The 26,964-nt window shown below is 43.0% G+C and overlaps 1 pseudogene; it reads right to left on the minus strand.

Annotated features, from left to right (window-relative positions):
• Positions 1 to 10,751: 10,751 nt before the first annotated feature.
• The window catches only part of LOC119043325 (6-phosphogluconate dehydrogenase, decarboxylating-like), a 33,519-nt pseudogene continuing 17,306 nt past the window's right edge, over positions 10,752 to 26,964 (minus strand).

A 26,964-nucleotide genomic window follows, 5' to 3' on the forward strand; every position in this document is an offset into this window, starting at 1 on the left:
CCCCTCTGAGGAACAGGCTGGCCTCAAGGTAAACCATTCTCCATCTACTTACTGCCCCCTTTAACTAAAGTTCCTCCTTAAGAAATCTGCATTCACTTTGTATTGACAGGACTTGAAGTGATTATGAATCACCTCCTGAAGTCCCACTGGTTCCAGTGCCTGAGATTTCACCACAGGAATCACTCTGGGATTAAGAGCTGAAATGACACCTCAGAAGATTCAGGAGTCTGTCTGCTACCCACCTAGGGGACAGAGAAGCAAATGGCAACCCACAAGCTAGTAAGAGAAATCTGCAGGGCTTGGTTTGACAAATACTATGCCTGGGGCTGGGCAAGGAGCGGGTGTGGGCCCTCAGCCCCAGGGCAGGCTCATTCCTACTCTAGCCTCAGAGAAGGACCAGAACAGTGGTGCAGGGGGTTCTATAAGCCTGCAAAGCCCTCAGATAGCAAAGAAAAACCCCAAGCAAGGAGTCAGGCCCAGATTTAATGCAGGGGAGGAGGCCCAGGCAGGGGAGCAGTGCACAGGACTAGAAAAGCTTCCTACATTCACAGCTTTGAGAACAGGCATTTTCAAAGTAAATGAAAACAAGAACAGCAGTGGCAACAAAATCATGAGAGCCCAGTGGCTTTGGCTGTTCAAAACCATCCTGATCTCAGAGGCAAGCAGTGGGGTGGGGAGACCGCCCTGCCCCCCAGGATGCAGGCCTCAGGGCACTGAAGATGGGGCAGCACCTCAATCAAGTCTCAAATGATGATGAGAAATGCATTCAGAGGGTCGGGAGAGATCACTTTTTTGTGTTATTTCTGGATCAGTTCATCACCATTATCCACATGCGCAACACTGTTTACACTGATTAAATTCGTATGTGTCCTATCTGAGTTTGGATCTTTCCAGAAGAAGACCTGGAGGCAAGGATTTGAGGGAAAGTAGTTCATTTGAGAAGTAGTCACAGGAAAAGAGAGTGAGATAGGGAAGAGAAAGTGGCCAGTGCAGGTCGGGTGAATGGGCAGATGATGGCTGTGAATGACCACAGCTCATTTGGGAAGTAGTCAGACAGTTTCGACCTATCCAAAATCTACCCATACCCCAAAGTCCTTGACTCTCCCCTTCACTCGGAGCCTCTCTCTATGGATGTGTCCCAGACTGTAGGAAAGGAAAGGGCACTTAGAATTCTGGTTTTCAAGCTATGTTCCCATGGAATTCCAGGACTCTGGGAGATACCTCCACTTCAACTAGAACAACTCTATTTTTGCTACTGAAAATATTGGGCTTCCACTTACAATATTTTTGGAAAGGTTCAGCAGTTTAAAAATAAGGTTAGATCTCCTGCTTCTAAAAAGATGGAATAGATACACTTTTCCCTGTTTTTCTGCTAAGTACAAATACATCCCTGGACAGTATGTATGAAACTACATAAAGTCTCTGAAAGGTGGAGAGAAAGAAGAGTTGCTAGGGATCTCAGTACTCAAGGAACTGCACACTTATTGATATGTTCCTTGGATTTTTTTCATGTTTCATACATCTGAGACTTGGAGCTAAAGAAGCCAACCACCCAGAAACTCCATCAGGACGGACATAAAATTCCCAACAAAGATTTTAAAAGCCTGCTCTCTCTAGCCCAAGAGCAAGTGATGGAATAACCTAGCAAGACAGAAAACATTTAAATAAAACCACTCAACTCCAGCCATAGAAAAAAAACTGTGCCAGACAAGGTCAAGTAGGGAGTCAAGACTTCCACCCTGCTGGGCAGTAAAAAGACTGTGGCGTGTTGTTAGAGGAGGCCTAGAAGAGAACCAGGACTTTTATTATAGCTCAGCAGTAACAAGGTCCCTGTACTTCAGTCTCAGTGGAGGCTGCCAGAACTCCCCACCCCACCCAGTGGTAATGTGGAGCCCCTCTCTCGTGCCAACGAAGGCTAAGTGGAGAGCCCCGACTTCTTCTACCTCCACTTTGCAGAAACAAGGGAGTGTCTGCACACCCATTCCTGGCTGGAAGGGTGTCCCCCCGTCCCCAAAAAAAAGCTAGGTAAATCAAAAGGGTTTAAAATAAGATCCAGAGTCTTATAAGATAATATAAACATATCCAGGTTTTAATTTTTAAAAAATCACTCATCATACCGAGAAGGAAGATCTCAAACTAAGTTTTTAAAAAAAATCATAGAGGACAACATTGAGATGACAAAGATGGGAGGATTATCTGACAAAGATTTTAAAGCAACCATGATAAAATGCTTCAATGAGAAATTATAAACATGCTTGAAAAAAGAAAAAACTCAGCAAAGAAACAGAAGATATAAAAAAGACATGAGTGGAAATTTTAGAACTAAAAAAATACAATAATAAAAAATTTAAAACTCAGTGAATGGGTGCAACAGCAGAATGGAAGGGACAGAGAGTAAAATTAGTGAACTGAAAGATAGAAATATAGAATAATAGAATAATAGAAATTATCTAACCTGAAAATAAAGTAAAAAAAAAATGAATAAACACAGTCTCAGAGATCTGTGGGAGTATAAAAAAAGATATAACTTTATGTCACTGAAGTCCCAAAAAGAAGAGAAAAATATAACAAGATTTAAAAAGTACTATAATAAATAATGGCTGAAATTTTCCCAAATTTTAATGAATCCCAAACAAGATAAAGCCAAAGAAATCTATGCCAAGACTTCTAGAAACTAAAGACAACGGAAAAATCTTGAAAGCCCCCAGAGAAAAATGACACCTTATCTATATAGGAAAAACAGTTTCAATAACAACAATTTTTTTCATCAGAAACCATGGAGGCCAGAAGTGGCCCAATATTTTCAAGTCCTGAAGGAAAAGAAGTGTCAAGCCAGAACTCAGCAGAAATATCCTCCAGAAATGAAAGGAAAATGATGATATTCACAGATTCAGGAAAAATTAGAGAATGTGTTTACAACACAAAATGAAGGAATTTTGGAACATCAGGAAGGAATAAAGACCATGGTAAGCATAAACATGGGTAAAAAAAAGGTTTTCCTTCTGTTATTGAATTCTCTAAATTGTGTTTTATGGTTGAAGAAACAACTATAACACTGTCTGATGTGGTTTTAAATGTCTGTAGGGGAAACAGTTAAAAGAATTTAAAATGGGGGAGAGTAAAGAGATATAAAGGGAGGCAAATTTCCTGTACTTTACTTGGAATAGCAAAATGACGAGACCACTAGTTGGTGATAAGTTATGTACATATAATGTAATACCTAAAATAGCCACTGAAATGTTGTGCAAAGACATGTGAAGAGATATTCTCAAAACGAGATAAATTAAAATGGCATTATAAAAGTGTTCAAGTAACCCACAGAAAAGCAGGGGAAAAAAAGCAGAGAACAGTTCTTGGAGATCCTCAGGGGAGCTCCCATAAGTCTGTTATCTGATTTCTCAAAGGGAACTTTGCAGGCCCGAAGGGATTGGTAAGGCATATGAAAAGTAGACACCTACATCCAAGATTGCTCTACTCAGCAAAGCTAACACTTAGAATCAAAAAGCAGATAAAGTGCTTCCCAGACAAGGAAAAACTAAAGGAGTTTATCATCACCAAACCATTATTATGTTAACTGTTAAAGGGACTTATTTAACAAAAAGAAGAAGATCAAAACTATAAACAATAAAAGGTCGAAAAGTACATATCAACAATTGAATCTAAAAAACAAACTAAGCAAACAAGAAGAACAGACACAGAATCATGGATACAGAGATAATCTGATTATTGGCAGACGGGGAGGAGTATGGGGGAAATGGGTGAAGTGGTGAGGGGAGTAAGAAGTACAAATAGGTAGTTACAGAATAGCCATGGGGATGTACAATACAGTATAGGAAATGGAGTACCCAAAGAACTTATATGTATTACCTATTGACATGAACAATGGTGGGGGATTGCTTGGGGGAGTAGTTGGTGCTGGGTGAAGCAGGGCAAAGAGGTAAAAATCAGGACAACTCTAATAGCACAATCAATGAAATATAATTCAAAATAATTTTAAAACATACATTTAGCTAACATTATACTTAATGATGAAAGCTCAAATTTTTTTCCTCTAAGACTGGGAACAGACAAGAAGGTTATCTGTACTCACCACACTTATTCAACATAGTTTTGGAAGTTCTAACTAGGGCAATAAGATAAGAAAAAGAAAATAAAAAGACCAAATTTTAAAAATCCCCTTTGTGTATTTACAAACCCCCTCTGTAACATGATTCTCTACATAGAAAATCTCAAGAAGTCTACAAAACCAACAAACAATAGAACTAGAACTAATTGGTGACTTTGTATCACAGGATATGAGATAAACATACAAAAATCTATATCCTAGCAATGAACACATGCACAACAAAATTAAAAATACAATACAATTGCTCAAAAAAAAAAGGATACTTAGGATATAAATCTAATAAAACCTAAACAGTAGTTATACAATTAAAGCTACACAATGCTGATGAAAGAAATCAAAGACCTATATAAATGGCAAAACTTAACTTTATTTGTGAATAGCAAGACTCAACATAGTAAAAGTGTCAATTCTTCCAAACTGATATATAGTTTTAACACAATTTCTATCCAAATCCCAGAAAGATATTTTGTAGACAAGATTATTCTAAAATTTGTAAGGAAAGACACAGAACTAAAATAGCTAAAACAATTTTTAAAAAGGAGAATAAAATGGGAAGAACAAGTCTACCAGATTGAAGACTTATATAGCCACTGTAATCAAGATCATGTAATGGCAGAGGGATAAACGCATAGATCAATAGAACAGAACAGAGAATCCAGAAAGCAGATACAGAAATAGAAACCCACACAAGTTTGCCCAACTGATTTTGACAAAGGTGTAAAAGCAATTCAATGCAATAAAGATATCCTCTTCAACAAATGGTGCTGAAGCAACTGGACATCCATAGATGTGCTGAGTCAGCTTCCATGCTCTCCTGTGTTTTTAGAGACTCTAGATAATGTGTGAAGCAAACAGAGCATGAAGAGAAGCCCAAATGTATAAATTGCTCTACAAAATTAAAGAGACTGGAAAGAGAGAGACACAGAAAATCTTGGTGTTGGAAAAAGTGTTGGTGGGACATGGAGAATCGTACTTTTAGATGGGGAGAGGCTATGGGATTTTTAAGAAGGGTAATAAATTAGAGCTCCTTTAATGCCTTGTAAAAGATGTAATATAAATTGGAGTTGCTTTTATTTTTGTTTTCTGGACTATTTCCTTGCATGCAATGTCATGGGGAGACTGGACTATGTGGGGCCCCACCTTATATTAGAATTTCACTCTTCATGCTTCCTGCTCCCTACAGCTCTGCACTATCGCTAAGCCAAGGAGCTCTGGACAACACGGGCCACACACCCCCAGGCTGGACTTGGATCATGCTCCCATTCAGCTCTTCACAGTTCCTAAGGGTGGCACATAGACATCCAATGAGCAGTGAGGAGCCTGTCCTTAAAATTTGGGGGATTGAAAAGTAGCATGACAAAAATATGCTGTAGAAAAGTCATTTGGATAGCTGTGTTCAGTCTAGATTGATGAGGGGAGAGACCTGGCATCTGGTAGAAGTTGTCACCTTAGCACAGTGTCTGGAACAGAGTATATTCTCAGGAACTATTTAATTGATGGCTGTCGCAAGAGTCCAACATATGGGCTAGAATCAAGGCAACAGAAAGAAGAGAAAAATGGACATAACTGCATGTGGGGTCCTTGGAGACAATGATAATATAAGATGACCATGAAATCTGAGGCACTAGAGACTGGCAATACCTTTTGTTGCAACAAGAGAGCCAGAAGAAGAACCAGGGGTACACAGATAACCACAGTTTGGGTTTCTCTGAGCATGTGGTGCTGTTGGACTACCTGAGTAAAGCTGTCCAGAAAGTAGGTGGACCTGGCGTGCTGGGGGCTAAGAGGCAGCTTTGGGGATCCTTCCTGCCAAGGTGACTTCTGGGGCAATGGGAAGAATAAGAAAGGTCCTGGCAGACCTGGAAGCCACCCTTGCTGCCTGTGGAGGGAGAAAGGGAAGTTTCCATTCTGGAACCTAGGTTCTTCTAGCAAGCATACCTCCTCCCACAACCCCTCCAGCCTCCAGGAGAACAAAATCCCCACTGAAGCCAAATAAAAAGGTTCCTCACACATCTGTGCTCAGTTCCAAAGCTGATATGCCTACATTGCTTCCTGACTCGCTCCTGCTTCTCTGTGCCTTTCTATCCCTACCTCAGCCACTACCCTGCCTCTTTCCACCTCCCCCGAACTCTCTCCTCTGTTCCACTCTCTCCTCTCTGCTGCCTTTATCTTCTCCCCTTATCCTCATTTCTTTTCCCTCCTCTTATCTCATTAGTTCCTTTCCTCTCTTTCTCTCTTCCCATCTCTTTCATTTCCCTTTTGTCTCTCTTCCCACTTTTCTTTTCTCACCCTCTCTCCATTTCTTTGTCTCTCTGTTCTACCTCCCTCTGTTATGCTCTCTGTCTCTGTACTCACACAAACTCCCACCCAGCACATATGAATTTATGAGACTAAAAACTCAGGGGGACTCATTGGAAAGGCTCTAGCTAACTGGCATCAGTGGGCCTTTTTGGCCACCTTCAGGGGGTGATATATTACAGAAATACATTAAGGGGCCGTCCTACTGACAGCAAGCTAAGGTACTATGTCAAGGTACCAGCCCTGGAAGATGAATGTCCCATAGATCAGGATGCCATCATTCTGATTACACTCCAGCAACGCATGTCAGAGTGCCATAAGACGTGATGGACAGAGGAGATCCATCACCAGCTGATGGCCCATTCCCAGCACAAAACTCATATCTAGGAGATGATTTAGGGCCAGAGCCAGGACCCCTCCCAAGATGCACACACAGCAAATGTGGCCTCTTTCCTTGCTACTGAAAAAGGAGAAGTTTAGGGAGAGAAACACTTGTAGGGGATAGCTTCAAGGTCAAGGGCTTGGGAATCACACACATGTGGGCTCAAATCCTGATTCCTCCACTTAAAAGTTATATGACCTTGGGACAAATTTTTCTCTCCTTGAGACCATTAGTCTTGTGTGTAAAGTGAGAATATTACTACTAGCTTCCCAGGATTAAAGTGAGGCTCAAATAATATATACAAGTAAACAGTGCCAGGCTCTAGGTCCTAAGACCAAAACCTAACCTGTTCAGTGTGCACACAGCAGGAGCTGCAAGCCCCAGCCTCCACCAGGTTCTCGGCAGAGGCCCAGGAGACTACAGCTTCCTGTACCACCTTTACCTTCACCTCTCCTCTTCCCTCTCTGGTGGCTCCAATGCCCATGGGGATGGTCCTGAAGACACTCATCTAAGTCAGACACCAGCCTGTCTTTCGGGATTCCCATCAATCCATCCCACTACCCATTCTTTATTCCATCAATAGGTGTTGAGTACCCAGCAGGTGCCAGTCTCTGTTCTAGGCACTGAGGAGGTAGAAGTGAATGAAACAGATAAAAAAAAAACCCTGCCATCATATACGAACATAATTATTGAGTCTTTCGATCACTCAGTCCATCTGTCTAGCCAGTAGCCCTGCCCGAGGCCCCTGTGAGCCCAGGTATGACCCAGATGGACCATGAGATGACTGAACTGTACATTTCAAAGGGAGTCTCATCATGACAGTTCTCAAAGGTACCACAGCTTATCCTATCTTATCCTGAGAGGATGAAACCCAGGGGTGGAGGGTGACTTGTCTAAGGGCCTGCAGGAGTGTGAGGTTAAGTCAGGGCTGGAAATAAACAGCATGCCTTTAGATCTTAATGAACAACAGTCAATTCCTCCTATGACAGTTAAAGGAGCCACTTGTTTCCTATCCTTGGAAAACCCTGCCTCCTGGGAGAGAGAAAGTACAGGTGGATTAAAAATGACAACTTACATCATGTTCACATAGGATATCTCATTCATCCTCACACAGCGCCAAGAGTCAAGCATTATGATCCCCTTTTATAGGTGGGAGGATGGAGGGCATGAAGTTAAGTAATGGACTGTGTAAATTCTGCCTCTTCATAATATCTACCGAAGATTAGATAATTGAGATTCATTATACACACACACAGGGCTTTGATTATTTTTTAATGTTTAACATTTCATTATAAGCATATTCCCATGTTACTATTCTTTGATGTATGCTTTTTAAAATGTATTCTCCAATACATTCTATAAATATACTCTTTTTTATCAATACTTTGTTATTTCATATCTCAATTATTTTCAATATTTAGGCCTGATAAATAATGCTGAGGTGAACATTCTGTTCCTAGAACTTTTGAGTCAAAAAATATTAAAAATTGAAATTCTTCTAGACATATTGTGCCAATACATGTCCCAATGTCATCCCCTGGTCACTAACGTGAATTTCACATCATCATCATCATCATCATCATCATCATCATCATTGACCTTAACAATCAAACAGGTAAAAACGGGCTCTTGTTCCATTTTGCATTACTTTGGCTAACAGTAAAATTAAACATTTTAGACTTCCACCAAGATGGAGGCGTAGGTGGAAGCACTGTGCCTCCTTGCACAACCAAGTTTAAAAACAACAAAGTTTTAGCAACAAAAACACAGCCAAACCACAGAAAATTGAACTATATGGAAGTCTGACAACAATGAACCCTTCAGCCAAACCAGTAAGAAGGGCAGAGCCCGCAGCAGACCAGGGTCGGGCAGGAAAGATCCACCAGACCAACCCAGGCACACGACCCAGGCACGCCGGCAGCCATAGGAGGATCCCAGGTGTGGAATAGCGGGCGGACCCACTGAGGGTGCAAGGCAGTGGACTCACTGAGGGCTGACCACGGTCACACATTTGCGTGCAGATAAACCGGTGAAAAAGCGAGTGGTGAGACAGACTGTGCAGGCCCCAGTGGTGGAAAGCGGCAGAGGGGACCTCCATTGTCCCTCTGTGACCTCGCCCCCACATACAGCATCACAAACCAGAGACCTGGGTGGCCCCACCCTGGTAAACATCTAAGGCTCCGCTCCTCATACATAACACACACGATCAGATCAAAACATGGCTCAAGAACAACTCAGAGCCCCAGAGCCAATAAATCTAAGCGATAAAGAAATACCAAAACTTTCACATGCACAGTTCAAAACACTGGTGATCAGGATGCTCACAGAACTGGCTGATTTTAGTCACAAATTAGAGGAACATATGAAGGCTAAACTAATTGAAATGAAAGGAAATACACAGGAAACCAATACTACTGGAAAGAAAACTGGGACTCAAATCAATGGAGTGGACCAGAAAGAGGGAAAAAAATAACCAAACAGAAAAGGATGAAGAAACAAGAATTCAAAAAAATGAGGAGAGGCTTAAGAACCTTCAGGACATCTTTAAAACATTCCAACATCCAAATTATAGGGGTACCAGAAGGGGAAGAAGAACAGCCACGAGTGGAAAACTTATTTGAACAAATAATAAAGGAGAACTTCCCCAATCTGGCAAAGGAAATAGACTTCCAGGAAATCCAGGAAGCTCAGAGAGTCCCAAAAAATTTGGACCCAAGAAGGAACACACCAAGGCACATCATAATTACATTAGCCAAGATTAAAATGAAAGAGAGAATCCTAGAAACAGCAAGAGCTAAGGGGACAGTCACCTACAAAGGAGTCCCCATCAGACTGTCAGCAGATTTCTCAAAAGAGACCTTACAAGCAAGAAGGGGCTGGAAAGAGGTATTCCAAGTCATGAAATCCAAAGACCTACATCCAAGATTGCTCTATCCAGCAAAACTTTCATTTAGAATGGAAGGACAGATAAAGTGCTTCTCAGATAAGATCAAATTCAAGGAGTTCATCATCACCAAGCCCTTATTATATGAAATGTTAAAGGGACTTACCTAAGAAAAAGAAGATAAAAAAGATGAACAGTGAAAGGACAGCAAACTCACAGTTATTAAGAACCACACCTAAAACAAAAACAAACTAAGAGGACAGCTAGATCAGGAGCGGAACCATAGAAATGAAGATCACATGGAGGGTTAGCCACAGGGGAGTGGGAGAAGGAGAAGGGGGGAGAAGGTACAGAAAATAAGTAGCATAGACGGGAGGTAGAAAATAGATAGGGGGAAGGGCAAGATACTTGGGATAAGTATCTGGATTCCTCAGACATGTGGTCATAAACTAAAGGGGGAAATGGTGAGGGAGGGTGTGCAGGGTGTAGGGGAATGAAGGGGAGAAATAGAACAATTGTAATGGCATAATCAATAAAATATATTTTAAAAATTAAACATTTTTGTCATGTGTTAGTCATTTGTATGCCTTATTTTGTGAATGTTCTTTGCCAATTTTTCTACTGTGGTGTTATTTTTTTAGACTTTTAAATATATATAATGTAGCTTTTATTAAGTGGAAGAAAGGAAATCCAGCTGCATGATACAAAGGACTCAGCCTGAGCAGATTCCACAAGATTCCTTCCCTTCTCTGTGATCTATCAAGGCAAACTCAAGGGATCTCCCTGATCCACGGGACATGTGGACAGTGACTGCTTCAAGGAGCTGTTTTTCATATGGAGCATGTGACAGTCCCTCATCAGCCCCAGGAGGCAAAGGGCAGGGGGTACAACTGTCTCACAGAACTGCTCCCCAAGTGAGCTTGCGGTGACTTTTCAGAAGTCTCTATGACACTATTTTAAAAGATCTGAGCAGAAAGTGGGGCAAAAAGACATGTCAGCAGTGCTGTGTGGCGAATGCAGTGTCCCTGTCTATGCAATCACAGTGGGCCACCCAAGCCTAATTAGGCATTGTATGAAGATGATGACACACTAACTCCTTGGCCTGTCCAGTTGGTGTGGATAACCTTTCTTGGTTTGGCTAAGAGTTCACAGGTGTGAGCCCCAAAGTAATCTCGCTGATCCTGGTTGGCTGGCAGCATGTTGTGTCTGTAGCCATCATAGAAGGAAAGAGCGGTGGTAAAGAAAAGCATGGTAATGCCCATCTGGACCCCCATGCTGACTGCCCACTGCCAGGAGTCCTGGCAGTCTTTGACAACTGATTTTTTTCTTTTTTTTTAAATTTTTTTTATTGCTTATGCTGTTACAGTTGTTCTATTCCCCCCCTTCATTCCCCTCCACCCTACCCCCCCGTCCCCACCATTACCCCCCTTTAGTTTATGTCCATGTGTCTCAAGTTCTTTAGATTCTATATTTCCCATGCTATTCTTGCCCCCCCCTTCTATTTTCTATCTACTGTCTATGCTACTTATTTCTCTGTACCTTCTCCCCCCTTCTCCTCCTCCCACTCCCCTGTTGCTAACCCTCCTTGAGATCTTCATTTCTATGTTTCCACTCCTGATCTAGCTGTCCTCTTAGTTTGCTTTTGTTTTAGGTGTGGTTGTTAATAACTGTGAGTTTGTTGTCCTTTCACTGTTCATGTTTCTTTAACTTCTTTTTCTTAGGTAAGTCCCTTTAACATTTCATATAATAAGGGCTTGGTGATGATGAACTCCTTGAATTTGATCTTATCTGAGAAGCACTTTATCTGTCCTTCCATTCTAAATGAAAGCTTTGCTGGATAGAGCAATCTTGGATATAGGTCTTTGGATATCATGACTTGGAATACCTCTTTCCAGCCCCTTCTTGCTTGTAAGGTCTCTTTTGAGAAATCTGCTGACAGTCTGATGGGGACTCCTTTGTAGGTGACTGTCCCCTTAGCTCTTGCTGCTTCTAGGATTCTCTCCTTCATTTTAATTTTGGCTAATGTAATTATGATGTGCCTTGGTGTGTTCCTTCTCAGGACATCTTTAAACGCTCCAACATCCGAATTATAGGGGTACCAGAAGGGGAAAAGGCACAGCCACCAGTGGAAAACTTATTTGAACAAATAATAAAGGAGAATTTCCCCAGTCTGGCAAAGGAAATAGACAACTGATTTTAAAAAGTCATCTAGCAGTAGGTTCTGAAGCTCTGGGTTTCCATCAAGTGCATCTTTTATCTTTCCTAGGAATACACTTCTGATGATGCAGCCCAGCCCTTTCACATCAAGGCAATGCCACCGTAGTGGTGGGCCAGCCAAATTCAGTGGCAGTCCGTGTTAGGAGCATAAAATCTTGAGCATAAGAGATGATCTTGGATGCATAGAGGGCCTTTCGAATGTCCTCCAGGAATGGTTTCTTATTGCCTTTAAACTGGATCTTTTGAGGCCCCCTCAGCTTTTTGCTAGCTCGAACCCTCTCATCCTTCAGAGATGACAAGCATCCTTCAGAGATGACAAGCATCCTTCAGAGATGACAAGCTCCTCCAATGAGGGTGACAGGCATGCGGTACTTCAGGGCTGAGATGTCAGTCCACTTCCCTGTGCCCTTCTGCCCCACACTGTCCCTGATTCATGGCAGCAAAGGAGTGCCATCGCTGTCTTGGAACTTGAGGATATTGGCTGTGATTTCAATCAGGAATGAGCCTGGCTCTTAGTCCAGTCATCAAAAGCCTGTACCATCTCGTGCTCCATGCCCAGAGAGCCCTTCATCGGGTGGTAAGCCTTACAGACCAGCTGCATGTCCCCATACTCAATCCCACTCTGCACCATCTTCACAAAACGTCCTGCTCCCTCCTGTCCCACCCAGTCACAGCAGGGCTCTCTGGTTTCTACTTCTGCAGCAATGCCATGGAAGATCATGCTGATATGGGGCCAGGCTTCTTTTTTCCCTCCAGGCATAAGTGAAGGCTGTACTGGCCCCTTCCTTTCCACCTCCAATGGCACTCCCCGCAAACAAAATTCCCTTGGCTTTGAGGTCTTGATATTATATCCCTGTATTCACAACTTCCTCCATCAATGAGGACATCACCAGTGTCCAACAATGGTACCAATTTTTCAATGAAATTATCAATAGCTGGACCAGCCTACACAAGCATTAATATCCGCTGAGGTTTCTTCAGCTTGGAGACCATATCCTCCAAGGAGTGAGCACCAGCCACTTTGGTTCCCTTTGCCTCACTGGCCAGGAAATAATCAAATTTGGAAACCGTCCTTTGAAAAGCACAGACCCAAGAGCCATGTTCATTCATGTTCAAAATGAAGCTCTGGCCTGACAGCCAGCCCGATCAGCGCAATATGAGGTTGGGCCACAGCAGCAGTGGCAGCGGAGGTCGTGGTGTACCCAGCAGGAGTGAAGAGAGGCAGAAGTTACTAACATTTCGCCATGTCTATCGAAAATGTTTTTCTCAGTTTGTCATTTGCTGTTTTTATTTTTATAGTTCTTCTTAAACATAGATTTGAAAGTTTGATGTAAGCAGTTTCCTTCATGATTTCTTCAGTTGCTTTACAGCTTAAATAGGTGTCACCCACTCTAATGTAACTTAAATATTCACTTATGCTTTCTTGTATTGCTATGAGGTTTCTTATGTTTAATGCTATGGTTTATATGAAACTTACTTAAGAAAAATGCAAAAACCTAAAATGATTCTGCCAAGTAGTCAATTTTTTCAACATCGTTAATCCAACTCATTTTCAATTGATTTGAGATGCTTTTTTTTTATCACCTTGACTCTTGCCCCACAGTAAGGTCGGTTTCACCATGATCAGCTATGTGCTATTTTTACTGGTGGGTCTTTGAGCCAGTACTATGCTGACCAGCGCTGTAGCTTTAGAAGACATTTTAATACAATTAAAACAAATCATATCTTCTGGATTTTTTCACATATTTCCTAGCTATTATTATCTTGTTACTTTTTCAGTTTCATTTTAGAATTGTTTTGTCAAACTACTAAAATTTTCCATTGAGAATTTTATTATATTTTTGCTTGCTCTACATATTAAATGAGGAAAAACTAATGTTTTTTTCATCGTTCCTTTTTCCCAAAAACATATTCTATTTCTCCACTTATTCAAATCTTCCTTCACACAGAACTAATAAAAATTTGTGGCTTTTTTCATGAAATTCCTACACAATTCTCACTGAGAATCATTCAGAGGTAGTTCATGACCTTTTTTGCTTTTATCTTCAAACTGGTTATTTGTGTATAAAAGATTTTGATTGATTTTTGTATACTTATCTGTGTACTAGGAAGGAGCATATACTCACTACTGATGTCCTTAGTTATTCACAAGAAAATAATCGAGCACAGAGGAAAGGCTATGATCCAGGCTGCAGGGGACCAACAGAAGGTACGAGGATGCCTGGTCTTCCAGCCATCCTCAGGTGTCAGACCCAGGCAGTGGGGTCCGCAGGTGAAGGACTGAGTGTAGGGGGAAGAGGATATGGTGGTGATGGAAGAACCATCTGAATGAAGTTGTGTCTGCTACCATGAGTGTGTAGCTTTGGGGAAAGGGACGAATGTCTACAGATAAACCACTTTCAAGTGTAAAACCTCTGGGTATGATAAGCCCTCTTAAGAATGCCTATCGTACAAATCCACATGATACTTCAAGGTTTCTAGAGTCAAAGTTAAATTTCCATTCAGTACAACTCTGTGCTGAGACTGAGCCACCCGGGACTCTGAGATTATCAGGGCAACCATCCCTTTCAGCCACTACAGCAAGCTCTATTATACATCCTCAGAATTTCTCCATTGATTGCATGACAAAAATCAATAATAATTTTCCCCTTATTTTCAGTAGTTAAGGTGCCTTTCCCCACTAGTTTATAAAATTTTCCCTGGCTAGAAGCTCCAGAAAAATGTTTTAAAGGATATTGTTGATAGAGGACATCTTTGTCTTACTTCTATTTTATGATAGGTTTTCATTACCAGGTTAGGAAAATATCTTCTCCCCCTAGTTTTTTGAGTTCTGTGTGTGTGCTGGGTATTTTTCCCTCAAGAATGATATCTTCATGGTCATTTAACTGGAGACCATGCTCATGGCCACACAGTGGCCTGGGAGCCAAAGAACAAGAGGCCCCCAGCTGCGGCTCCTTTGTCTCTGCAGAAGCAGAAACAGCCATCCAGAAGGGCAGTTGGCCCTCCCACAGCATTTTGGTTCTGAGGAATCCAGATAGTTATCCCAAGTATTTCTGGCAAGAAATCACCAAAGCTCTAGGGAAGATTAAGCAGGTGTCATTGGCGTTTTCATTCTCCTTATTCCTCTGCTTCTGCTCCTTTTTCTGCCCTTTTTTTCCTCCTCTGTCTTCCTTGTCCTCCCCTCTCCCCCACCTTTGTTTGCTCCCCTATCTCCTCTCTCCTTCCCCTGCCCCTTCCTCTCATGTTCTCCCTCTTCCAGGCTCCCTTTAACTTCATTACTTCTCTACCCAGTTTCTTGTCTTCCTGCTTTTTCAATTTCTCATCTTTCTTAACATTCTCTCTTCTTTCCTCCCTGCTCCTTACTCTCCCTTTTCTCTATCCCTCTCTTTTTTCTACTCACATTAATGCTCTCTCTCTCTCAAAAAACCAATTAAAAGGGCAGAGAGAAAAAAATTATTGGATAATGTTTAGATTGCCCAAAGCTGAAAGAGGCAAAGGTCATTTTATACCCACCCGAAAAAGAGCCCACATTTCTCATCAAAGCTGAAGGGAAAGTTGCTAAGAGTTGATGCCCCTCACACTTCAGGTTTACCCGACACAAAGCCAGACAGTCAAGGGCAAAAGGACCACAGGCAGGCTCAGACACAGTGTCCTGCACAGGAAGCTCTCCCTCGACACCCTTCCCAGTCCCTCCCCCATGCCCTGCCCAAGTCCTTGCCTCTCCCCCTCTCCCCCATACCCTCCCTGCCCCTCCACCGACATAACCTGGCTACCTTTTCAGATCCCCATGTAAATGCAGAAGCCTTCACTTGTCCTTCTCCTCCCATCCTTGGCCTATGATCTCATCTTTACCTTCACGAATACTCCCCAAACCACCCAAGCTGAGTCCAAACCCCACTGCTTTCAAGAAGACTTCCTTGACCACCCCAGCTATCAGAAAGTTTCTATCTCTAAACTATAAAAACAGAATTTCAGCACTATAGGAAACTCACTAGCCCTGCATCTACCCAACCAGAACTTTCTTGTGACTTTAGGAAGATAAATGACTTACATAAGCAAGTAATATCTGTTAATGTTTAGTGGTAAAAACAAATAAAAACATATCCTTTGTGATTGGGAAATCATGTATTACACCCTTTCCCATCATTTCTCAGTTAAAGTATAAGCTTCTCAAAGTCAGGAATTACAACTAAGCATTTTTTTATTCCCTAAAGTGGCCAACATCAGCTGAACACATAGTAAACACTCAACAAGGACTTGAATGAATAAATAAATGAATGAATGATGGCTAAATGAATGGGGTGAGCAACTGAATAAATGGGACAAGCGTGTAAACAAAGAGTGACTCAGAGACTGAAGGAATAAATGAATGGTGGTCGTAACAAATCATTAAGCTGTTGTTTTAATAACTCAGGCAGGGTAAGAAGTGCCAAGGAAATGTCTTTAGTAATGAGTCCTCCTATAATGATGGAGAAATCAAAAGCAAGGCTGAGGACAGCCTGAGGTTGGGCAGTGTTGGAGTGAACAGCAAAAACACTGGATTGAGAACCCAAACACCTGAGTTAGGTGCCATGCATGCCTCCCACATGACATTATGGTGGTCCCTACCTGACCTGCTCTCAGCGTTGCATGAGATCAAATGAGATCAGGGATAGGACAGTGTTTGGCAAACTCTCATGTATGGCATATATAACTCATTATCTTTTAATCATAATATGAGGTCAAAGGAAATCGATGGAGGTCCAGGTTGTCAGTCTGAGCAGGGGCCAGGGCCACAGTGTGACCGGGGAAGCCCAAGTTCACACTGGTGCTGCCTGTGTCACAGTTTGGCTGCTCTCCAAACTGCAGACACTCGGGACAAGCAGAGACATTCAGGAGCCGTGGAGCACATAGGCTGACCAGAGACTTGCTCCTGGGAAGGGCCGCAGGTGGGAAGGGCTTTTCGCCCCCACATACTGCCCACAGTGGAAATGGTGGGTACACACCTGGGCCCAGCCTTCCCTTTGGACTGTGGAACTTTCAGCATCTGCATTTTGCTGAAACACACGTCTGAAGGAGGGCACTAGGCAGAGGAAATGGAAAACTTGGGGCTTGATTCACACTTACCAATATTCAGAAATTCCCCAAAACAACCTTCACACTGGGGCCTCACCCACCCATCCAGCTGCCACAGGTACCTTGTGACAGATGTCTCGATTTGCTAATGGTGGCCATGTGGAAGGCACAGCCACTGGAGCCATGGGGAACAGCCCCCATCACTGTAGCCATGAAGGCTGGTATTTAACCAGAGCCTTGAACCCCAGATGTCTTGGATCCCGGATGTCAGTTACACCTGAGATTTTCAAGGACTTTTTAAAAATCCTCACCTGAGGACATTTTTATTTACAGAGAGAGAGAGAGAGAGAATCCACGCTGAGACCAGGGATTGCACCTATCCAGACCAGGGGTTGCATACGCCCCCACCTGGACCGGGGATGAAACTGCAGCCTAGGTATGTGCCCTGACCTGACTGGGAGTTGAATTCTCAACCTTTCAGTTACAGAGCTGATGCTCCAACCACTGAGCCACACCAAAAATCTTTCTTTGATTAAAAGCCCTTGTGAAGCCTCAGTCATTAGACTGGATATAAGCAGAGCTGCCTCCCAGAGATTAAGGGTAAAAATCCCTGAATCCCACCTGCCTCCACACCCCACCCACCACATACTTGGATTCCAGTGTGCCACCACTTGAAGGCACCTGAGACATTTCTACAAATTGTTAGGACAGTGCCAAACACTGACTTCTTCTTAAGGTTGGGTACACTGTGACCCAAAGGGAAACGCTGGAACCCAAAGGGAAGAAATATCTGGGCCAAGATCAAGCAACATAATGGTAAAAGTAGAGCCAAAATCCTAGCTCAGTCTGCCAACCCAAGACCTGTGCAGATGCAGAAGGGCTGTGCCCATAAGAACTACCTTCTGAGTCAGTGAAGGGTGGTAAAGAAGCACCAACAGGCATTGTCATGCAGTCTGCTTCAAAATGTGCTCTTAACCCATAGCTTGCTCCTAATCTCAACTTTTTAAAAAATTGCTTTATTGTTATTCTGTTAGAGTTGTTCCAACTTTTCCCTTTTGCCCTGCTCTGTCCAGCGCACCACCCTGGTCCCACAGTCAATTCCCACACTGTTGTTCATGTCCATGGATCATTCATCACGTTCTTTGACTAGTCCCTTCCCCTTCTTTCTATTATCCCCTCTGGTCACTGTCAATCTATTCCATGTTTCCATGCCTCTGGTTCTATTTTGCTTGTTAGTTTATTTTGATCATTACATTCCTTTTATAGGTGAGATCATATGGTATATGTCTTTTACTGACTGGCTCATTTCACTTAGCATAATACTCTCCAGTTCCATCCATGCTGTCACAAAAGGTAGGAGTTCCTTCTCTCTTTCTGCTACGTAGTATTTCATTGTGTAAATGTACCATAGTTTTTTGATCCACTCATTTATTGATGGAAACTTAGGCTGTTTCTAGCACTTGGCTGTTGTAATTTGTGTTGCTATGAACATTAGGATGCACAGCTTCTCTTGAATTGGTATTTCAGGATTCTTAGGGTATATAATCCCAGCAGTGGAATCACTGGGTCAAAAGGCAGTTTGATTTTTAGTTTTCTGAGGAAATTCCATACTGTTTTCCAAAGTGGCTGCACCAGTCTGTATTTCCCCCAACATTGTACTAAGGTTCCCTTTTCTCTACATCCTCACCAGCACTTGTTGTTTGTTGGTTTATTAGAAATGGCCATTTTGACTGCTGTAAGATGATATCTTATTGTGGTTGTAATTTGCATCTCCCTGATGGCTAGAGATGTTGAGCATCTTTTCATATATCTATGGTTCCTCTGTATGTCCTCCTTGGAGACATGTCTATTCAGGTCCTTTACTCGTTTTTTAATTAGATCGTTTGTCTTCCTAGTGCTGAAAAGTTCTTTGTATATTTTGGAGATCAACCCCTTGTCCGATCATTTGTATCATTGGCAAATATGTTTCCCCATATAGTTTATTCCCTTTTCATTTTGTTGATGGTTTCTTTAGCCATGCAGAAGCTTTTTAATTTGATGTAGTTCCATTTGTTTATTTTTCCTTTATTTCTCTTGCCCTGGGAGATATATAAGCAAAAATATTGCTATGTGGATATCTGAAATTTTACTGTCTGTATTTTCCTCTATGACTTTTATGTTGTGTCATGACTTTAAGTCTTTTATCCATGTTGAGTTTATTCTGGTGTATGATGTAAGTTGGCCAACTAGTTTCATTTTTGTGCATGTACCAGTCCAATTCTATCAACACCATTCATTGAAGAGGTTATTTTTACTCCATTGTATACTCCTGCCCCATTTGACCACAGAGTCATGGGTTTATTTCTGGGCTCTCTATTGTGTCCCATCAATCTGTGTATCCATTCTTATGCCAATACCAGACTGTTTTGATTACAATGACCTTGTAGTGTAGTTTGATATCAAGTATTGTGACCCCCTCCTACTTTCTTCATCTTTCTCAAGATTGATGATGCTATTCAGAGTCCTTTTGATTTCCATATAAATTGCTAGAATATTTGTTCAAGATCTGTAAAATATGCCATTGCTATTTTAATAGGAATTGCATTGAATCTATAGATTGCTTTGGGTAGGACATTTGGGTATGGACATTTTAATGATGTTAATTCCTTTAATCCATGACCATAGTATATAATTCCATTTATTTATATCTTTCTTAATTTCTTTCTTCAGTGTTCTATAGTTCCCCAAGTATAGATCTTTTACCTCCTTGTTTAAACTTATTCCTAAGTACTTTATTTTTCTTGTTGCTATAGTAAAAAGGACTTTTTCTAGTTTCTCTTTCTGATATTTCATTGTTGGTGTACGAAAATGCCCTGGATTTCTTTTTTTTAAAGATTTTATTTATTTATCTTTAGAGGGGAAGGGAAGGAGAGAGGGAGAGAAATATCAATGTATGGTTGCCTCTAGTACATCCCCTGCTAGGAACTGGCCGCTGCTGGGAACTGGCCTACAACCCAGGCATGTGCCCTGACTGGGAATCAAACCATGATCCTCTGGTGCGCAGGCCTGCACTCAATCCACTGAGCTACACCTGCCAGGGCTGGATTTCTGAATATTGACTTAGTATCCTGCTATGTTGTCAAGTTGACTTATTAGATCAAATAGTTTTTTCATAGAGACTATAGAGTTTTCTATGTACACTATCATGTCTTCTGCAAGTAATGACAGTTTTGCTTCCTCCTTTCCAGTTTGTATATCTTCTATTTCTTGTTCTTGTCTGATCATTGTGGGTAGAACTTCTAGTACTATGTTGAATAAGAATGGTGAAAGCAGACACCTTTGTCTTACTCCTGATCTTAAGGGGAAATCTTTTAGTTTTTGCCTATTGCATATGATGTTGGCTGTAGGTTTGTCATATATGGCCTTTATTCTGTTAAGGAATATTCCTTCTATTCCTACTTTTGTAATAAATGGGTGCTGAATTTTATCAAATTGTTTTATAACATCTATTGATATGATCATGTGATTTTTATCTTACATTTTGTTTATGTGATGTATCACATTTATTGATTTATGAATATTTTACCATTCTTGCATCCCTGGGATGAATGCCACTTGATCATGGTGTATGATCTTTCTAATGTATTGCTGGATCAATACATTATCACATGACTGCCAATATTTTGTTGAGGATCTCAGCATCTATGTTTATCCAGAGATATTCAACTCTTATAAAAGTGTGTTGGACCTCAAGCCAAGATGGAGGCATAGGTGGAAACACTGCACCTCCTCGGACAACCAAGTTAATGAACAACAAATATTTAAAAACCAGAAAGCAACCAAAACAAAGAGAAAATTAAACTGTACCAAAGTCCGACAACAATGAACCATTCATCCAGACTGCATCACAACCCAGTGACCCAGGTTGCCCTACCCTAGTGAACACCTAAGGCTCTGCACCTCATATGTAACAAGCACAAACAGACCAAAACATTATGGCTCAAGAAGAAGAATAGCTCAAAGCCCCAGAGCTATCCCAGAGCTAGGATGCCAACACTTCTAAGCATCCAAGAGATAGCCAACCTATCAGATGCCCAGTTCAAAACACTGGTGATCAGGATGCTCACAGAACTGGTTGATTTTAGTCACAAATTAGATGAAAAAATTAAGGCTTCACTAGGTGAAATGAAGCAAAATGCACAGAGAAACAATAGTGATAGGAAGGAAACTGGGACTCAAATCAATGGAGTGGTCCAGAAGGAAGAAAGAAACAACCAAACAGAAAGGAATGGAGAAACAAGAATTTTAAAAAATGAGGAGAGACTTAGGAACCTCCAGGATATCTTTAAACATTCCAACATCTGAATTATAGGGGTACCAGAAGGGGGAGAGGAAGAGCAACAAGTGGAAAACTTATCTGAACAAATAATAAAAGAGAACTTCCCCAACCTGGCAAAGGAAATAGACTTCCAGGAAGTCCAGGAAGCCCCAAGAGTCCCAAAGAAGTTGGACCCAAGGAGGAACACACCAAGGCACATCATAATTACATTAGCCAAGATTAAAATGAAGGAGAGAATCCTAGAAGCAGCAAAACATAAGGGGACAGTTACCTACAAAGGAGCTCCCATCAGACTCAACTGATTTCTCAAAAGAGACCTTATAGGCAAGAAGGGGCTGGAAAGAGGTATTCCAAGTCATGATATCCAAAGACCTACATCCAAGATTGCTCTATCCAGCAAAGCTTTCATTTAGAATGGAAGGGCAGATAAAGTACTTCTCAGATAATGACAAGTTCAAGGAGTTCATCATCACCAAGCCCTTATTATATGAAATGTTAAAGGGACTTACCTAAGAAAAAGAAGGTAAAGAATATGAACAGTGAGAAGACAGCAAACTCACAGTTATTAACAACTATACCTAAAACAAAAGAAAACTAAGAGGACAGCTAGATCAGGAGCAGAACCATGGAAATGGAGATCACATTGAGGGTTAGCAACAGGGGAGTGGGAGGAGGAGAAGGGGAAAGAAGGTACAGAGACTAAGTAGCATAGACAGTGGGGAGAAAATAAACAGGGGGAGGGCAAGAATAGTATGGGAAATATAGAATCTAAAGAACTTGTGACACATGGACATGAACTAAAGGGGGGAAATGAGGGGAGTGGGTGTGCAGGGTGGAGGGGACTGAAGGGGGGAAATGGGACAACTGTAATGGCATAGTCAATAAAACATATGTAAAAAAGTAAAGTGGAAAAAAAAGAGTGTGTTGGAATCCTGGGTTAATCATGGCATCAATTAACCAATGGGAGCATGACAGCCAGGGGCCAAGTTTCAAGCTTCTGCTCTCTTTCCTGCCAGAAACCTTGAGCCAGTGACTGTCTGACTTGAGCTGAAATCATGATCTCTGGGATCCCATCCAGCTTTAGGACTCCACATACAAGTAATGAGGTGAAGCTTTATTAACTACAGCTGGTATCAAATTCCCTCTAAGTAGCCAAAGGTCACTATTTGGGGGGTACCCCAAGGAGCAGAACATGAGGTCTAAAGGCCTAGGTATATGCCAGACCCAAGGCCATGGGGGCAAAAGCCAACCTGCTCTACAGGAAAAGAGGAAAGGAACTGAGGATTGCTTAAAATGGGGAAATGGAGAAGGGATAGGGAGAATCAGAAAAGGGGAAAATTGGAGAGCAGAAAATGGTGCAATGCTGTAGCTACCTGAAATAGAAGGCAAGAGAGAAGCATCTGGGGGGGGGGGGGGGAGCAGAAGGGCATTTTAAGAATGGAAACACCTAAGATTAAACTTGAAGGTGTTTGCATTGCTATGATGCAAATTCGTCCTTCATTTTTACCGCCTCCCCAACCCGTATCTTCAAATACATCTTTTTCACCCACAAATGCTTTGTGCCAGCATGTCATTCTGTAGAAAATGAGAAAAGGCTGAGCTTCCCGTCTGGGTCCATGAGCTGTGAGATGCAGATAGTAGGTGTGAAAAAAAGAGCCTGAAGCAATAAGAGTCAACAAAATGTGTATCTCCTACAGAGTCTCAGAAATCTTGGGGTCCCTAGATCTCTACAGGAGAGAAATTTAGGGGGTCTAAGCCACTTTTATCTGTATCTCAAGAGGCAGAGAAGATCCCATGTAACATGTAAGCTGATTTCAATCATATCAAGTGTTTATGTTGTACCTACTATGTGTCTAACCATGACCTCTGGTCTATGGGAACTCAGAAAAGTATGAGGCAGTGATCATTACACAGGGACAACTTTGGAGATTGTTAAAGTAAAGGTACCTAGACCCTGCTCCATAGATTCTGAAGAAATGGGACTTTGACAAACACTGAGATGAGATAGTGACATGATCCCAGCCCTCAAGCAGCTTATAATGCCACACACTACTTTAGTAATAGGGTTCATCTGCAGGCTCCTGGCCTCCTCTGGCCACTGCCACTTCCTAATTGTCAAGAGCCCCCAGGGCCAGCTCTGAGTAACCAATATCAGCAAAGAGCCTTGGGATCTGAGCTCCACACATTCAACACTAGTGTCATTGGCATGGCACCTCAGTTGGCAATTAGAATGCTGTGCCCTCTAAATGGAAAAACTCCTTGACTTGACCTCTAATGCCCATGGTACATACTTATTCTCGCATCTCCAAGGTCTAAGCCTGTCTCCAGGACCTGATTCCTCTCTGCCTAGACTGATGATTCCACTTGTCCTTCTCTGCCTCAGCTGGCCAGTCTGGAATAACCTGGGCCAACTTGCCTTATCCTTCTCCTAGCACTTCCTTGGACACAGTTTAACTGAGTGTTGTAAAACAGAGAGAAAGATTTCTCCAACAGAGCCAAGCACAGCCTGTGGTTCTAGAGCCAGACCAGAAGAAACTACCAAGAAGTACACCCAGGAAGTCAATCCGATGGGAGGGAGAGAGCTCTATGGACTAGAGGGTTTCTAAGAGGGACTTAAAAAGGAATCACAATGGGGGGGGGAGAAAAAATCTGAGTTTCATTCATTCATTCATTCATGGGACAGACACATGCTGAGACCCTTCTGCACAGGAATACAAGCCTAAGTGAGCTCAGCCTTTTTTTTTAAGGAGTGCATCATCTAGTAGGTGGTGGAATTGGTCCTTGAAGGTTGACGAGATTCTGAGAAGCTGAAAGTTGGTGGAAGGGCATTCAGGACAGGGCAGCAGCTTGAGCAAAAGTGTGGAAGGAAATGACAGGCTTAAGAGCTAATGGGTTGACCAACCTGAATGACATACAAGTACATGGAAATACATTTCAACTCAGCAGAGCTTTTCTGTACTGTGAGGTGGGCCTGGGCTAAATACTGGGGCATAAATGTGAATAAGGCGATCTCTACCCTCAATCACTAAAGCCGATATTATCATTCTAGAAAGAGCAAGGGAGTCACACGGGTGGCAGACACCTCCTCTCACAAAGTAGTGCGGACATTCAGCGTGAGATACACAGCAGGTTCAGCAGCCTCACCTCCCAGCAAGAGGACGGGTCTGCTACTGCAGAACCACAGATAGCTGCTGGCAGAAAGGGCTCCAGCTGCCTGACAAGAAATTTATTTTGGGCAGATAAGCTCCCTATACTGCAGTTAAGTCCCTGGCTGCTTGGGGGAGGCAAGAGTCTTAATGAAAACAGCTCAAGGAAAACAAATAGCAAGCCTGGTGCTCTTGAAGTCATTCTAACCTAAATGTACCAGCATAAAGCACCCACAGAGCAGGGTGGGGTGTAACCCCAAACACATTGCTTTCCCATGCAGAACGACCCCCGTCACAGCAGGCCAAGGGGAAACACTTTTCTCAGACTTGTGCAGTGAAGGCTTCTCAGATCAGGCTGGGGAACTGTGCAGGTTTCACTACTTTCTGTTTTGTTTTTTTGTTTTGCTGTTTTTGCTCCCGGTGAGGTCTGAAAAGTCAAGGTGGTTCTAAGGGGTGATGTTTAAGCCAAGAAGGCAGCCTGTAGTCACCAGCCAGAGAAGACGAACCACTTACTGGAGGGGTAAGGAACTGTGGAGCCAGAGGAACTGTGGCCCCAGCTCTGCTCCAACAAGCTGTGTGACCCTGGGCAAGCCCGTGCCCCTCTCTGGGCCCACTCCTCAGTTGGCCACCTTCCTCTCCATGCTGAGGCAAGGTCCATCACTATAAGAATAAGAGATGGTTACTTCTAAAGAAGTAGAGGTCCAGGGAGATGAGCAAGAGCCAGGGCTGCAGGCAAAGCAGGAGCTTCCGGAAGCAGGAAGCTTGGAGCATGATGGTTGGACAACATGCTGGGGGCTATCAAGAAATGGGGCCGTGGCAGGAGCGAGCTCCAAGAGTGGTTCCTCCAGAAACAAACTGTGTGGGCTGGGGTGAGCATTTCACTGGGTTTGGTGTAGGGCTTGGGTTTCTAGCTCCCACCAACACAGCCCAGGGCTGAAGTACAGTCCTCTGTAGTTGCCAGCCTCACTTGGAGAACCTCCCACATGCCCTGGGAGACACTGCAGGAATGAAAATCAGAGCAGGACCAGCATGTCCAGCTTTTCCCTAATTCAGGGAGAGGGAAGAGAGATCCCAGGATTTGGCCTTCACCCCTTTGCTAGTAAATAGTTTTTTTAAAAAAACGACCCCTGTGGGGGTTCCCACGGCCCTCTCAGAGCCCCTGGAACAGAGGCTTCCCCACAGGGCGGCCTGCCCTTGCCCCGCATTCAAGGCTCACTGACACTTTACGAGCCCCTTGACCTGCCTCCTCAGGCCTCAGCCCCAAACCCACTCCATGAATTAGATTTTTCTCAAAACAAAACATCCCCAGAGGCTGGACAAAGGTCAAGAATGCTTGCTTTTGAAAACTTTCCCCATTGTTTCCCTCCATTGCCTTGTTTTATGTCCTTGCCAGAACCCAAAGCCTTGATCTCCGGTCCAAGGGGGTCTGGGTGATGGCCAAGCCTGGTGTTGACCAACTGTCAAGCCAGGGGGCCACTCCTCTGCAAGAGACTTATCCCCGGGTCTCTACCCTGGGGGGTCCAAGTTGGGTGGGAGGCAAGTCAACAGTGAGGATAGAACGCCAGATTCTGGGGAGGACGGAGGAAACTCCTACCCCTTTACCCTCCCTGGGAGAACATCACTGACCTGCAGCCCAAGGGAGCGCGTCCCAGGTGTCCACTGGAAAGTAGCCCGGGTAGGTATCTTTGAACTCAAAGGTACTTTTAAAGCTAATAATGTAGGTGAAACTAACAGGCACCAAAGCACATTTGGAAAAGAGTGAGAGTGATCAAGAAAGGGAGCAGCCTCAGGAAAGGGAGTCTGCCCTTCCTGAAGGCTCCGTCGTATCGTCTGTGAAATGGGAACACTGCCAGCTTCACTGGGTCTGCCGTGATTATCAGAAGGCATAGTTTCCTCGGAAACCTCAATACAAAGCTCGTCCTCCAACACATCGAAGAGGTGAAGGAACAGCCCAGCTCACGCTCACAATAGACAGTCAAAATTGGAGCCCAGGGAAGTCGGACTCTAAAATCAGTACTTTCCGCACCAAACTGCTGCACCCCAACCCTCTTTTCACTTAGTCTAACACTTAGTCACATGGCCTTTTCAGACAACGCAGTGACTTCCACCCAGAGGTGCTCAGAATTCCCCACAGACCCCAAATCATATCCCAGGGAAAGACCAGCTCATGCGGAAACTCACCAGAGGAAATAACCTCTTGAGAGATTGACGGAGGAGGTGCCGAGGAACCAGTGAGCCCCAGGTTTCTCGTCAGGCTGATGCCGTATAAAAACCTCAGGCTGCAGAGCTATTTTGACTCACTACTGGGGAGCCTCCCAGTCTTCACTGCCGCCCCACACCCCCAGCACTGTATGGGTTCTCACATGTTTTGTTTTGTTTTTTTCCTTTAAGCCGCCTCAGTGCCAGTGCAGACATTTCTCCAGCTTCCTTCACATCATCAGCTGGGAGCTGATTAGCAGGCCCTATGGTCACTCAAGGCCACCTGCGCGGCCACCTGTGTTAGGCAGCGAGTCAGGGACCCCAGTGTCCAGCTCTTGG

The sequence above is a fragment of the Artibeus jamaicensis genome, unplaced genomic scaffold, assembly GCF_021234435.1.
Source record: "Artibeus jamaicensis isolate MK-2021 breed Jamaican fruit bat unplaced genomic scaffold, CSHL_Jam_final scaffold_286, whole genome shotgun sequence".
NCBI lineage: Eukaryota > Metazoa > Chordata > Mammalia > Chiroptera > Phyllostomidae > Artibeus > Artibeus jamaicensis.